Genomic DNA, 16,202 nt, shown 5'->3' with positions numbered 1-16,202 from the left:
TAGTACAATATATATGAAGGACGACTTTTGGGGGGCATTTGGTTGCAACCGGGAGAACCATACATTACTCCTTTGGATATATACAACCTCCTAAATTTCTTGGATGCTTCATCCATACAAAACATATGTATAACACTGTTGATCTAGCTGGTGTGGGTGCATTGCATGCGTACATTTGGACGAATTCCTCGAGTCATTTTAGATGCATATTTAAACAGTGCCAACGTGATCTAGAAAGCCTCGACTTGCTGGAGCATCCAATCCATCGAGTCTCATCTGAATAGCTACCATGAAATAGTTTGTCCTCATAGTTAATTTAACAAATCAATAGTATGTTTTCTTAGTTCTTTTTGTATGCAAGAGTTTTTTTTGACACATCAAATAAGGGTTACATCATCCGCTAAAAATTGAACAAGAAAATTAGGGGTGCATCCGCCCAAACAGATGGGTTGTTCACAAATCCCCATCTTGCTAGTTCATGAACTACTACATTTGACTCTATATACACTATACAATGCTCAATAGTAACCTTCCCTAATTCACTCAAAATACTACAACAATCATCTAACACCGGTGCTGCTACCATGGAGTGTCCTTCAGTGAGATTCATAGGGTCCACCACTATACTATTGTCCATTCTCACCATCAGATTATAGCATCCAATACTTAGTGATAATTTTAATCCCTCAAACAATGCAGCTGCTTTGGGCGAGACCACATCAGCTATGTGTTCCAGCCTTGCCATAGAAGGTGTAATAAAACGACCTTGATGATCTCATACAATTGTACCACACGCACCAGTATTGTCACCAACAGAAAATGATGCATCGACGTTTAGAACCTACTGTCCCGCAAGAATCATCAGACACTTATTAAATTTTGGAGCAACCAACACTTTTCCCATGGCATGAACAAAATTAAAAACCAACACAATTATAGCAGGCATTGTTTGCTCCGGTGAGTACACCTCATCACCTCTGACAAATTGCCTCCTTTGCCACCAGAGGTACCAGTACGCAGTGGCTACCAGCTCTGGGAAATCAACTGGTCCCATATAGGATCTCTGGTATGAGTCGTCGCACAGCAAAAGCTCAAGGACTGCTGCAACCGAACGATCAGTATGAGTAGCGAAATATCTAGTATGATCCCAAGTACACCCCACAGTGCCTTCGATTGCGCGCAATTGAAGAGCATATGAGAAATATCATCTGCTCCTGATTGACAGATTGGGCATTGGGAGATATTCCCTATGTGACGATTTGGGATAACACTAAAACATTGTATGGCATTGTGCAAGCAGCGCCAAAGATTTTTTTTCTTTGCTGGTAGATTTATATTCCAAAACTTGCACTAAACTGGGTGTGGTGCCAAAAAGTAGCGCATCATCCCCATATTGTCCGGGTCAAAGTTTGCTTTGCACTGTTTATAACAGGCCGATCAAACCGAGAAAGTTCCATTCTTTGTTAAGTGCCATACAACAAAATCCTCTATCTCTTCATATATAGGGATATGTAGGCCGCGCACCGCATCAATGTGCCAATTTTTTTGCGAATTAGTGATTCATCCCATTCTCCTGATATTGCAAAGTAGCCAAAAATTTGTATGCAAGAGTTATCAAGTGGTTTGTGAATGAAATCTATCTAGTAATATCAGGTTATTATTTAGATAATATTAATTTCATCATATTCAAATTTAAAAGTAATTACTACTAATTTTCATTTTGTAGCAAGTAAGTTACATATTTAATAGGGTAACTACCGGTTGAGCCTTTGTGTTAAGGAATCAAAGTACATATTATATTTTTTAACAGGTTCAATGCAAAAATTACTTTCATTTATTTAAGATGCACACCAATTAGAAAGAAAAATTGATCAGCTCAATGAATTGTGCTTATTGTGAAAATAGGGTGCATTATCTAAACATGATGCTAAAACTAGTTTCTTTTCGAAACACAATACAGACGTAGACGCTCACATACACATGCTTACATCGTACCTCCATGAACGCACATACGCGCACACACGCGCGCGCGCACACACACACACCATATCCCTATGAACACATGTGAGAGGATAAGCCGGCAAATCTTGAGATTGATGGAGTCGCCATAGACACACCATGTCCTCGAAGGGCCTGTCTTCTACTGCTGAACCAATAGTGCCAAAAATATTGGCTTTAATCCCGATAAATACGAACACCCATGTAAAGTCTATGGCTTAACTCTGATGAGAAGGTTCCACCACAAGCAGTTACGCTTATATTGACTGCTTTTAGGGCTCATATAATTCGCAGTATACATCACTTGTTTGACATCTGCATATCTGATGCCAACTCTGCTTTGACCGGATATATACAAACTCTTTGGTTCATCCATTGATCCTGCTGATGTGGTGTTATCCACCGATACATGTGTTTGTTGGTTTTGGAACGCTAGATGGATGCACCCTAACACGTACGTGCAAACTAGCTAGAAAAGCAAGCAAGCACCGAATCGATCAATAGTCTGTCGACAGAACGTCTCGGCTTCTCTCAACGGAGGGGAAAGCACCGGATCAATGTATTACCACAGGCACGTCTCATGCCTGCTAAGATTTTATTTCTTCTCTTCTATTTTTTGTGATCTTTCTTCTTGTTGTTTACAAGGAGGTACAATGTATATATACTACTAGAGCTAGGCACCTTAGCTAAACCTAATCAGGTACGAACTCTAGTACTACACAGACACGTACATCACTCGGGAGACGTACACCATGTCGTGCTTACTCCAAACAGTGTTTCAATCAAGTCCCCGAGTCTATTTAAGTAGTGTCGTCATGATAGGGGCCGGCCGGCTCAGCAGATGCAGGGTCACGTATGTGTAGCAAATAATGCCAACTTAGTTTTACCTACTGCATACAATTGATATTGTATAGTTGGATTGGAAGATATAATTCACTAGCTGGAATCGTTTTTTATTTCAGTGGTTACGGAACAATTTCTTATGCAAGCGTGACCAAGTCATTATTTCCTAAAGAAATTGTGATGGCTACTGATGAGCACTATACTGCAACTAGGGCGAGGTCACATCTCGATCCACTCACTGAGTGACAGTTTTAGCAATAATGCTAGACCTATAAAAATCTACAAATGTTTTACTGAACTTTTCAAACCAATCCTCTTCTCCCCTCGGAATTCAACTGGGGCGGGCCCTTTCATCCACCTATTACCAATCACTAGTTGTATGCCCGTGCGTTGCCACGGCTTAAAAAACCATTGTAATCCACAACATTGCACATGCGGCTTATGAGTGTGTTGCCAGAAATATCATCTTCTACTCCCCCCCCCCCTCCATTCCAAATTATTCGTCGCAGAAGTGGATGTATCTAGAACTAAAATACATCTAGATACATCCATTTCTATGACGAGTAATTCGGAACGAAGGGAGTACTTCATAATATAACACAATCCATGTGACTCATATTCAAATCACCATGACTCAACTTGATAAGTCTACCTTCATACTATTGCTTTGTGCTCCACAATGAAGACAAACAAAGGGCCTTTTTTCCACCCAACTTTGACATATATCTTCTCCATCCAGCTTGGATAAAAAATATTACTCTATCCTAATTTACATGGCATGCGTGCATTTCAAAATTCAACTTTTCCCATCAAATTCATCAGCTGAACATGGATTATGTTACAAAAAATCACCAAATTCGTATTCAAGAAAAGTTTCCAATGGTATAATTGTATGCCAGATAGCTCATATATTACTGAATAAATTAGTAGCCAGAGCATCACACTAAATGTTTTTTTCAAAATTCAAATTTGTGAAAACATGTTCTCTTCCTTCTTGCATCCCGTCTCAGCTTTGCTAAGAGTTTCGGTGTTGTAATTGCCATGCGATAAAAGCCTCGTTTCAATATGAGGAACCTTAAACTTTTGGTTTTCTCTCTATGTATAAGAAGGCAACAATTAATCTATATATGATTAGTACTTAAGCATGAATCCCCATCTTATGAAGGAAAAAATCATAGTACCTTCACATATCTGATCCGGAATACAAGGATGCTTACGATCAACTCCCATGGCTAAATGTAATATGGATTAATAAAAACTTGGAAAAGGACTGCAAAAAACACGTTATATGCTCCTCCACTAAGAGCGATAGAGTGCATGGAGGACAAAATTGCAAAGACATGATAATATCATTCGTTGACACAAAAACACATACAAGGAAGCACCAACAAAAAGGATAATTTATGACTTTCACCCAGGCACAGATTCTTCATAATATTTGCAGCACCTCAATAATGAAAATTTAGGGGGTAGAATAGAAGTTGAAGGCATGATCACAACCTGAAATAGATGACACAATAATCGATAAAAATATTCAATTTGAGGTTCAACACTTCAATGATGCATTAACTAAATAAATGTTGCTAGAAGCAGACCATACCTTCAGGTAAAGATGAATGTTCTGGTACTTGGATTCAAGAAGATGCATACTTAAATTGGAAGCACTTCCAAAACTTCCTTCGGTGTCTTCTTTCTATCATTATGTAGCATGAGTCTCTACTATATTAGCCCAACAGAACTGCTAAAGTTGGCTACATAACATGCACATAAATCAGAAAATGAATAAGTATTATTAGGAGATGAGCAATATGTCCTAAAAAGAAAAGATATATAGCTCCTTTGTAGACGTCTCTTTTTCCTTCACTCTAAAATAGCTGCACACCATATTTGAAGAATGTAATACACCCTCTGATTCAAGGTAATTGATGCAGCTGCTATACAATGTCATATATACATTGTACATATGTTGAGTCAATTAATTCAGATCAGATGGAGCATGAGTTTATCTCTAAACAAATAAGGAAACTTCATGTCAGATTGCTTCATTCTAAATTAAAGGTAGAAGCATATTTCCCTAAGATGAACACACACAACTCTCAAGCAAGTACATAGTATTCTCTATTAAATTGTATTTACTTGCTAATGTATTTTGGTTTCTGTAATATTGTTGCTTTGTGGTCTCTTCCCCTACAAATTTTCTCTCCTAATTGTTGGTCCCGTTGTGCTAATGTCAACATTTTATCTTGTTCAGACCTAGCTAATATTGAAAGGTAATGAAGATACAGTACATGAGAAGCCAAACGTGTTCCCCGGAGGAGTAACGTACATGAGTTTGGATTAACACAACGGACAACAGGGAGAAGCAGCTACAACAAACAAAACACAAATTGAAAGCATGCAGGATGCTTTATACAAAACAAGTCACAGAACCTGAACTCGACTCCAATCTCTGACCACAGCTGAAGGTGTGCGCTTAAATTTTTAGAAGTGATGCAACCTGAGCTCACTGACGGAGGTACGGCAAGGCTGGATGGGCCATGGCCCGCCCAGGACTGAAGCAAAAAAACATTTTATATGAAGCTCGGCTCACAACAATGCATTGATTTTCAGTTTGATAACACAGTATGTAGTATCTGGCCCGTCCAACTTTTTTATGGTAGCTCCGCCACTGCCTGAGCTCTTGAAGGGCCAAACCATTGGGCTCGATACTGGCTTGAACCTTTTGCGTGTTAGACACGACTATGTGAAGATTATGCACATTACCTATCCACTTAATCCACAACACAGTCCGACAGCAATCAAACTATTCTCTTTTTCTCTGCTAATGTATACAACAATCTTTTTCAGGTTTAGGCATCAACCTAGTGGAAGCTTTTTCCAGGTTCAGACAAATTCGCAAGATAATATTGAAGAAGAAAATACGACAAGTGGTTGCACGATAAGGATTTGTAACATGGCCCCCAATGCTGGTTTAAACATGTGGTCCACCGACCTCTGGACTGAACAAAGGAACATAGTGCTTCCAACACTATGGAGCTAGTTTGTACTAAAACAATACGGCGTTGATGAAACATTGGTGAGGGTACAAAAGCATGTAGGACGAAAAACTATTTTGGAAAAGGCATGACCAGAAAAGTAGGAACCACAAGACTATGTGGGAAAGATTCTTCTGAATTTACATGTTTTTATCACGCGCTGACCTGCAACTCTATGTCGTAAGCTTATGCCAATTTTATTTTCCAGCTGATGATCCAAAAATTGTGTCCTGGTTTGGAGAAATCCTGGAAAATATTTGTGTTAGATCCACAAAAGAGGATTACTCTGTGACAAGCACTACATCAATTTATCACTCAGAAGGTATAATCACTGTAATATGTGCTCTGTCAACTTTAAAATATCGATCATTTAAAATAAGGATAGGATGATAATTAAGTTAATTAACAATCAGACAATGCATAGAACACGTTAAGAAAACATAAGTTTCAGATAATAATAAAGATTGAAGAAATAATGGGCTTTAGATTAGAGTATCAGTGAGAAATTTACCGCAGACTTGTGTATGTCAATGTTGCATCCAACTTCCTTCTATTAACTTGCACTGGAGCTTGAACCAGAGTTCCTGGGAGTAAGAGATGTGAAAAGAAATATTTTTTAGAGATTAATAACTGGACCAATAATAATTTGGAAAAGGAAAATTAATCAAACTTCAATAGCAGGACTATTAATCCATACGTGGACTGCAGCTACCAATGTGCTACCTGTGTAGTTATATGACGACATGAAAAAGTGCTCTTTGTAAGACGACATGAAAACTCAAGGATCCAAATGAAACCAATGTGCTACCTGTGTAGCTATATGAGCAGATGGGTATTTCGCTGCAGCAGCATTGTTCTTGAAAGCCAATGGTCGGCACCTTGTTATATGAACTAAAAGTTGCAAATGTATGAAATCAAGGACTGGGCGTTCCAAGGAGAAGAAACATTTGTAAAATCGTATCGTCCTAAATGCAGTCAATTTTCGGATGTATTTTCCTTTTCTTAAATGGCTTACTAAACAGAGATAACAACCATCTTAAATGTGACAAATCTTAGTATGAAGCTTGACACTATTAATGCAGATAGGATTGCTATGCTTACCCTGGCGCAGAACTCACAGGGATTGGAACAGTGCAGCGACGTGCTCACGACGTTGGATAGGTCGTCGGCCTGCGACTCCTGGGCATTGGGGCCGCCTAGCCCAACCTCCACCGCCTCGTCGTGCGGCGGGTAAGCAACGGATCCATCGGCCGCTACGCTGTACTACTGAAACCCGTACGTGAACAAGGGAGTGTGGGAGCACAACCTACTGGGAGAAGATGGGTAGAGCGATGGTAGGGAGATAAGGTTACCTATGCTGTTGTCCGTTGCCACTGCCACCGCGCCATCCTGCTGGTTGCCCTCCCCCGCGTCCAGCACCTCCTGGAGTGGGTGAAGAATAAATGAGATGGCAAGCGGCTCCAAGCTAGATCGAGGTCGTCATATGCGGGGAAGGTCACTGGAGGTCGCCGTAGACGGGAAGGTCGATTGGATGACGATGACGACGTCGGAATGACATGGTCGAGGAGGAGCTGCCGCTGATGGCTCTGATGAGAGGGCAATTGGATTCGGGCCATGTACCTCTAGATGGAGGGTGGAGGCGGGGCAGGGGTTGACGGCTAGAAAGCTAGAGCCCGTGGGTCTGAGGAGAGAAGGAGACGTCAGTCGTCTCTCGCCTTGCCGAGTCCAACGGCGACGGAGGAGGTCGGCGGTGGCGATTCCCGTACGTGAGGAAGGGGATCGGGAGCGAGGGATTCGGGGAGGGGTGGGACGTGCGTACGTGGGTTTTCTTTTCCTTTTTTTCTATCGTGCGGTGAGGGGTGGGTGTCAGTTCCGATTTTTTCCTGTCATGCGGGGATACTGCGGGTGTGGTGCATCGCGAGATGGTTGTGGTAGAAAGGGGGTGGGGACGAGGTCGAACCATCACGACGTTCGATTCTGCTTTAATAGTATAGATAACCCTTCACATCAGCTTGTTTGTAAAGAATTTAAGTAACGTTTTGTAGATGTAGCATTACTCCATTTTCTCAAGTCATCCAGTCATATTAGTTAATCTATTCTGACTAAATTCTACACACATGTACGTGTTCAAAGATTTGCTTGTACACACGAATTGTACCACGGAAGACTCCAAACTACGGCATCATTAGAGCATCTCCAATAGAAGATGCAAATTTGGAGATGTAAAATAGCAGATGTAAAAAATTACATCTTCAAAAGGTGCTTTTTGCATCTTCAAAAAAGGACCAACTTTAACAGATGGTGCAAAATAGAGATGTAAATGAGCAACTCCAATAGAAGATGCAAACTGGAGTGTAAAAACTAGTTGGCGGTGGCAGTGGGGACATCGGCGGCGGCGTAGGGACAACGGCGGCGGGGAAGCGTCGGAGGGGAGTTGGGGGTTGTGAATATGGGCGGCGTCGGCGCGAATCAGGACGGCGAAGCAGCGGCGGTGCAGCAGCAGAGGAGAGGCTATTCGAGGCGGAGAGAGGACGAGGAGCGGCGTAGGGGCGGCGGAGCGGTGTCGGAGGGGCGGAGGGTGTGCGGCTCGAACCCGGCGGCGGCAGGAATGCAAGGAGAGCTCAAATCATACGACAGCACGGCGACAATTTAGCGGCGGAGACACGGCCAATTCGGCCGATTTGGAGGCAGGCAACGGCAGAATCGGAGGCAGGGCGATGGAGCGGCCGGATCAGGCAGTGGGGCGGCAGCCCTGAAGGCGACCTGCCGGGGTGGGGCAAAAGCGGGGCAACATCATGGGCGCGATGACATGGAGGCGGAGGCAGGATTGGGAACGGTGGTCGCACCGGCGAAGGCCCTGGCCGGGTGGCGGTTGCAGCGGAGGAGACGGCGTGCTCGTCAGAGTCGGCCATGGCCACGGCCGTCGGCTGGCGGCGGGCGGGCGACTGGCAAGCGACCGCCATTTTTACATCTCCTGTAGGTGGAGATGTATATTTTCACCACAAAGTGTGATAGTTTACATCTTCAGGAGACGCTCCCGGAGATGTAATTTTTTTTCATCTACATCATCTACTAGGGATGTGTTTTTGGACCTCGGAGATGCAAAATTTAATTATTTTTATATTTATATCATCTATTGGAGATGCTCTTATGTATGTATTTTCAGCTGGGCTTGCATAATTTCAAAACAGCAAGATTGAACATAACAAGATTGCAATTATTAACTGGTAATCTCGCGAACCAACCTGTGGTTGGATGTTTAGAAGGACAATGGTATCACCAGCCCACCTATGTTCAAGTCCTGATGATCGCATTATTCCTGGATTTATTTCAGGATTTCCGGCGCTGCATTTTTAGTGGGAGAAGACGTTCCAATCGACCACGAGGTGTCTACGGTGACTTCATAAATCTCAAGATGGTATGCCGGCTCAGTCTCTCGATAGTGCTCTTAGGAGTAGGGTGTGCATGTGTGGGTTTATAGGGATAAGCGTATGCGCGTATGTATCAGCGCTTGTGTCTTTACTGTATTAAAAAAACTGATAATCCATCTATATCAAAATATTAGACCTTTTTGTAGGCTAAACTAGCTAAAAAACGTTTTATATTTCGGTACGGACGTAGTATTTGTTTAGTTAATTGGAAGGTAGCAGTATTTGTAAGGAGAGCGGCGATGGTACAGACGGGCTCGCCTGCTCCCGGTACATGCACGAATCGGACAGCGACGCGTTTCGGGCTGCATTGAAAGCCATCGTAGAGACAGGCCGGATACCCCCCCACGGCAACAGTGCCATACGCAGACGGAACCAATTCTATACGTTCGGTTTATTCGGTTTACATGATTCGGTTTATACAATTTTTTGGTTTGTACGGTATTAATACTTCGATAAATACGGTATAAAAATAAAATATGGTTCGGTTTTGGTATATACTAAATTATTTCGGTATGGTTTTGGTATATATCATAAAAACCAAAGTTGACGCGAATTTGAAAATGATGTAATAATAATTTACAAATTTATGACTCAAAACACATACTATTTTACACAAATAGTATATTAGTATATATATAAGTATATATGCATGCATTGATTCAACTGTTGATGGTTATGGACGTGCTTAGCATTTTAAAAAGAGAAAAATAACTATGTTACAAGGAAAAGTCACGTGCTTAGTAGTGAGTTTGACTCATGTACAAGGGAAATGACAACTTATACGGTTGTTCATCTCAAAAAATATAAATTTATTTTTTTACTTCGGTTTATTCGGTTAACCGTGCGGTTTTTCGATATATACCATAAAAACCAAAGTTCAAATCGGTATGAAAAGTTTATACCATATCGAAACCAGAAACCATAAAAACCATAAATTCGGTTCGGTTCGGTTTATTTTCGGTTGGTTTTTCGGTTCGGTTTTAAAATGCACAGAGTGAGACGGATCCATGTAAAAGTAACGGGTGGATTAGCAGTCCAAGTGTCCAACGTCCTCCTGTTCCATTGGTACATGTCTCTTATCATGGTACATAATGACAGATCGTCAGATGCGGCCCGTTACGCAAACGGCGTGTCTAGCATATGTTACATTGCCCCCAATTTTTGTTCCCGGTGTTAGCCACTGTAGCTAGACTAGCAACTTATTATCAAGGCAACTCCAACGCGCTGACGCATTTCATCTGTGTGTACCCATTTGATTTGAAACGGACGAAAACACCAGCGTTGCGCCGACATAAATCAAAAATCTGTCCGCTCGCTGTCCGTCTAGACATATTGCCGACATAAAATTTGCGTTGGATTTGTGTCCACACGGATTCGAGACGGACGCGTCGTGCATCCTCTCGGTGTCTGCTTCGGGCGCGCGTGTCGATCGCCCAAGCATCACCGTAGTCCTACTAATTAAATGCCCAACTACCACCTCAGGCCCACATGGTAGCGAGTAGAAGCGTTCGGAAGTCCACTTTTTTTAAATAGCAAGCTAGGGGGTGGGGGGCATCCATTTCCCGTCCACATCTACCAAATCTAGCCACACTCGCCTCCTCGCCGGTGACAGGAAAATCCTAGCCCGAGCCATGGGCTTCTTCGGCGGCAAAGGGAAGGGCAAGGCCAAGGTGGAGGACTCCTTCTCCCACGCACTGGTAGCGAGGTGGCCGCTTGTGCCAGCAACGGGAAGGGTGCACCGGCCGGGCGACCACTTCTACCTCCTGGTGCACCGCGCGCGCTACCACTGGGAGTTCTGTGTCGCGCCGTCATGGCCAGACTTGAACCTCCCCCATGGCTGGCACCTCGACTCCCACAACATCCCAGTGCCAGCGGTCAGCGCGTGCACGCGCGGAAGAGATGCGCAAGCGACGCACCGTGACCCGGAGTTCGCACCAGACTTACGCAACTGGGAGGTCTGGTTCGCCGCGAGCACGACACTGCCCGCCTCGGCGCCATCCACATCGACGCCGACATCCCTCCACCGCCTTCGGTGGTGGCGCTGGAGGACGAGGAGGCAGAGGCGGCATACCAGGCTCACGCCACCGCCGGCCGATCTCGACAAGCGGTACCAGTGGCAGGGGTACGTTCGCGAGTGGGTGAGTGTGCCGCCCGTGTGGTTGGGTGCGACACTAGAGCAGGAAGCGGCATAACTCCGGCAATGGAGGGCCCTAGCGCTGGCGGAGGAGCGGGAAGACGGCGAGCGGCGCATGCAGATGGAGCAGGAGGAGAAGCGTCGGCAGCGCTGGGCACGCGAGGAGGAGGAGGAGAGCGCCTGCCATGCAGCAGATCCGCCGGTGCAGCAGACGACGGAAAGCATGGGCGACGTGGCAGGAGGCCTTCCCGTGAGCGGGGCCGCTGCAGACTTCTTCGACCTTGTCGGCTCGGACGACGACGCCTAGGACACCGTGCTGGGCAGCGGCGTGGCAGGAGGCCTTCCCGTGGGTGGGTCCGCTGCAGACTTCGTCGACCTCACCGGATCGGACGAGAACGTCTAGGTCACCGTGTTGGGCGGCGGCTGGGTGGCTGGGGGGCGCAAGTTTTTGTAGAAGTTTTTAATATTTATGTTTAAGTGGACTTTGACCGATGCTTGACCACCTTTTATGTTTAATTTAGTTTGCTATTTTATCTTTTTTTAAATTGACGCAAACATTTGGGTCGCCCCCTGTTGGGCGCACCGACCGAACCAAACCAAAACGCGGACACACATGTCTGCTCGACACGCCCAAATGGACAAAAAGCAGAAAAAAATCTGCGCCCGACGCGTTGAAGTTGTCCTTAGTGGACTGCTTTATTTACATAGGTCTCCCCTGCCGGATCTCGACGAATCGTTGGTGGGTAGCGTAGCAAACCAAACTGTGGTATGCACGGCCGCTGAATCCAGCATTGGTGATGTGGGTGATGCAGTGGTGGCAGTACAAATAGATTTGAACAGCACTTGCAATGGGATGGCCCTGTCGGTGCCGAACTCTAAGGGCATCTCCAGCCGCGCCCCCAACAGGCTTCCCCAAGCCACTTTTTCGGCGCCGGCGCTGAAAAAACGGCCCAGTCGCGCCCCCAGGACGCCGAAAATCACCGGTTGGGACCTTTTTTCCGCCCGGCGGTCACAGGCCGAACCCGGCGCACTGGGGAGCCGTTGGGGGCTCCGGCGCTAGGGAAAAGCACGCCTGGCCCACACCGACAGGGGAAAAGTCAAGGTTTTCTTCCCCGACTCGCCTCGCACCCCCCGCGCCCTCGGCCACCACTAGCTGTATCCCGGCGACGGCCGCCGCCCGACTCCGCTAGATAGCCATTCCCCGCCGGAAAATAGCAGCGCTTCGCCCGGCAACCCCTCCCACAACAGCTGGGCTTTTCCGGTCGCAGTTTCCGGCCGCGGAGGCGCGGTTTAACGGCGGGTTCACGGCCACCGAGCGCAAGGTGTTCGGCGTTTTGCCCGTCTCGGCGATGGACTCGGATGAGGAGGAAGAGCTCGCCGTGCTGCTGGAGGAGGAAGCCGCGGCCGACATCTAGGAAGAAGAGCATCTGATGGTGCTCGCCGCCCTCGCCCAGCTGCTGGCGAGCAGTGAAAAGCCGCGGCGCGGTGGCTCGGCGCCGGGGCGGGTGAAAGCAAAGAACCGGCATCGTCTGCAAGGCTACTGCATGCTCTACTCCGACTACTTCGCCGATGCTCCACTTCATGGCGAGAGAACATTTCGGCGCCGTTATCGGATGAGCCAAAAGCTCTTTTCTCAGGATTGTGAATTCCATCCGGGAGTTCGACAACTACTTCAAGTGCAAGATGGATTGCACTGGCGCTCTTGGATTCACCTCCATCCAGAAGTGCACGACAGCGATGAGGATGCTTGCATATGGAGCTCCCAGTGATTCACTTGACGACTATGGGCGCATGACCGAGTCCACCAACATAGAGTGTTTCTACAAGTTCTGTCGGGCAGTGGTGGCAGTGTTTGGGCCACAATACTTGAGAACACCCAATGCGGAAGACACTGCTCGCATCCTAGCCCAGAATGCAGCAAGAGGATTTCCTGGGATGCTTGGAAGCATCGACTGCATGCATTGGAAATGGAAGAACTGCCCATTTGGTTGGCAGGGGATGTACAAAGGCGCTAAAGGCGGTTGCAGTGTGGTGCTTGAGGCGGTAGCCACACAGGACCTCTGAATTTGGCACTCCTTCTTTGGTATGCCAGGAACTCACAATGACATCAACGTGCTGCAGTGCTCTCCTATTTTTGCCAAGCTCGTTGAGGGCCATTCTCCTCCGGTGAACTTCGAGATCAATGGGCACCAATACAACAAGGGGTACTATCTAGCTGACGGCATCTATCCGAGATGGTCGACATTTGTGAAGACGATCTCAAACCCTGTGGCAGGAGGCAAGAATGCCTGATTTGCGAAGCTTCAGGAGGCTTGCAGGAAGGATGTTGAGCGGGCATTTGGTGTGCTCCAATCTCGATTCGCTGTTGTTCGGTACCCCGCTCAGACCTGGTCAAAAGATCAAATGTGGGAGATCATGACTTGCTGTGTCATCTTGCACAACATGATCATCGAGAGCGAGCAAGAAGACCCAGTGTTTGACACTGAACCATACTACAGGCAGGGTCCTCTAGCCGAAGTTGATCACCAGCTACCGACAACTTGGACTGCCTATTTCAGTATGCGTCAGGAGATCCGAGACCCACAGGTGCATCATCAACTGCAGAAAGATCTGATTGAGCACCTATGGAGGCTCAAGGGGGACGCCTCGTGATGAAATACGAGTTTTTATTTGTTGAACAATATAATTTGTATTGAACTATTTGTTGTTGTAGTATTTTGTTGAAGTATTTGATTTTTCTGTGATGAAATATGTGATAAGAAATAATTGTGTTGATAATTGAATGCCGAGACACGGCGAAACCACGCCGAATATGGGCCTATTCTCGCCCATATGGGTCGTTTATTCGCCGAAATTGGGCTGCAAAGTGGGCCAATTTCGGCGCCTGGGGGCGACGACTGGGCGCAAAACCGCCCCAGCGCCGAGTGTATCGCCGGCTCGCCCCCAGGGGGCGATTTTTATGCGTCCTGGGGGGCCAACGGCTGGAGATGCCCTAAGCAATCGACGGGAAAAGATGATCCTCAAGCCCCTGGATGGACCGGGAACAACTAGGATAGAATCTGACCTTACGTTGCAAAATTAGGAAAAGCATGGCTTTGCAGTTGGATGGACGATGGATGGCACATATTCTGATGGAGGATGGCAAGCCACTTAAGTGTAGATTTTACGATAAAAAAATCCCTACTAACAATCCGGGAACAACTAGGATAGAATCTAACCTTACGTTGCAAAAATAGAAAAAGTAAGACTCGGCGGTTGGATGGACGATGGCTGGCACAGATTCTGATGGAGGATGACAAGCCACTTAAGTGTAGATTTTAAGAAAAAGAACCCTGCTAACAGTCCAGGAACAACTAGGATAGAATCTGACCTCACGTTGAAAACAAAAGCAAGGCTCAACGGTTGGATGGACGATGGATGGCACAGATTCTGATGGAGGATGGCAAACCACTTAAGTGTAGATTTTACCAAAAAAAACCCTACTAACACTTACATATAAAACAGAACTTTTGCAGTAACAACCTCAACAATCTCATCTTTCTCTCCAATTGTTCCGTCCAACAACCATTTATAGATCTGCACATTCATGATGCCCCATTTCCTATTAGTTTTACAAAAATCTTTGCACATATCTATTTCATAAATTACATATATTTCAGTACATCATCGCTAATTATGCAAGGAAACTGAAGATGAGTTTGTCACAGAAAAGTATCTATGCACATATCTGTTTCATAAAATATATATATTTCAGTACAGCATCGCTAATTATGCAAGGAAACTGAAGATGAGTTTGTCACAGAAAAGTATCTATGCACATATCTGTTTCATAAAATACATATATTTCAGTACATCATCGCTAATTATGCAAGTATCTATCACAAATATGCTGAGTACATAGAGAAAATTATACCATACCCTTCAAGCATAACTAAATGTACATTTCAAACTGGGTCATCATAGATGGAACACAACACAAGAGGCATCTATCGACTAATACATGGGAGGATCATTTTCAGTACATGGCCGGCAAGACTTGAGTCCTAAGGACTAATACGATCACCGCTCAACAAGCATTGCTATTGAAAATGCATCAAGAACTGTAAGGGAGGGAAGTCTGGAGTATCTTGATGGCACATGACATGAAAGCTCTGTCCTTTCCTCCAGTTCGAGCTTCAGTTGAGCACAAGCACGCGTAGGTGTATGCTCAACAAAAGAATTAAAATTATCCTGCAGAGAAATTCTCACAGCTATAAGGAAGGGAAGTCTTCGGTAAACACCTCTTTTCTCGACTTGCAGTCCTGATGCTTCCGCTTGTCAGAGGGGATCATACATCTACAAAATACAAGAACAATTTTATAGTTCACATTACAAGGCAAGAAATTGGAAATAATTATGTTCTCTGGTGGATTAAAAGTTTGTAAATATTTGAATATTCAGTCATCTGCATACATTTCTATAAAGCTTGGCGAGTAGTAGCTCGCACATAATAGTTATCTGAACAATGATAATTCTGTTAATTTCCACCCAGTTTACCACTACAGTTTCTACACTACTGTAACAAAAACATAGTAGCGTAAGTATACAAGTAGAGTGTTATTGCATAATTTAGAAGAAAAATATGTTTGTTTTCCAGTAAGAAAAGAGATGTAATGTGGTCTGATTTATGGTTCGGAATAGAATGGAATCATACCTGGTACCAACGAATGTGAACTAAAAACAACCATTTATACTTACTGAAGCTCTAAAATCTCAAACAGA

This window comes from Triticum aestivum, chromosome 6A (genome assembly GCF_018294505.1).
Source record: "Triticum aestivum cultivar Chinese Spring chromosome 6A, IWGSC CS RefSeq v2.1, whole genome shotgun sequence".
In the NCBI taxonomy this organism is placed as follows: domain Eukaryota; kingdom Viridiplantae; phylum Streptophyta; class Magnoliopsida; order Poales; family Poaceae; genus Triticum; species Triticum aestivum.
Note: the sequence above shows the minus strand (reverse complement) of the source record.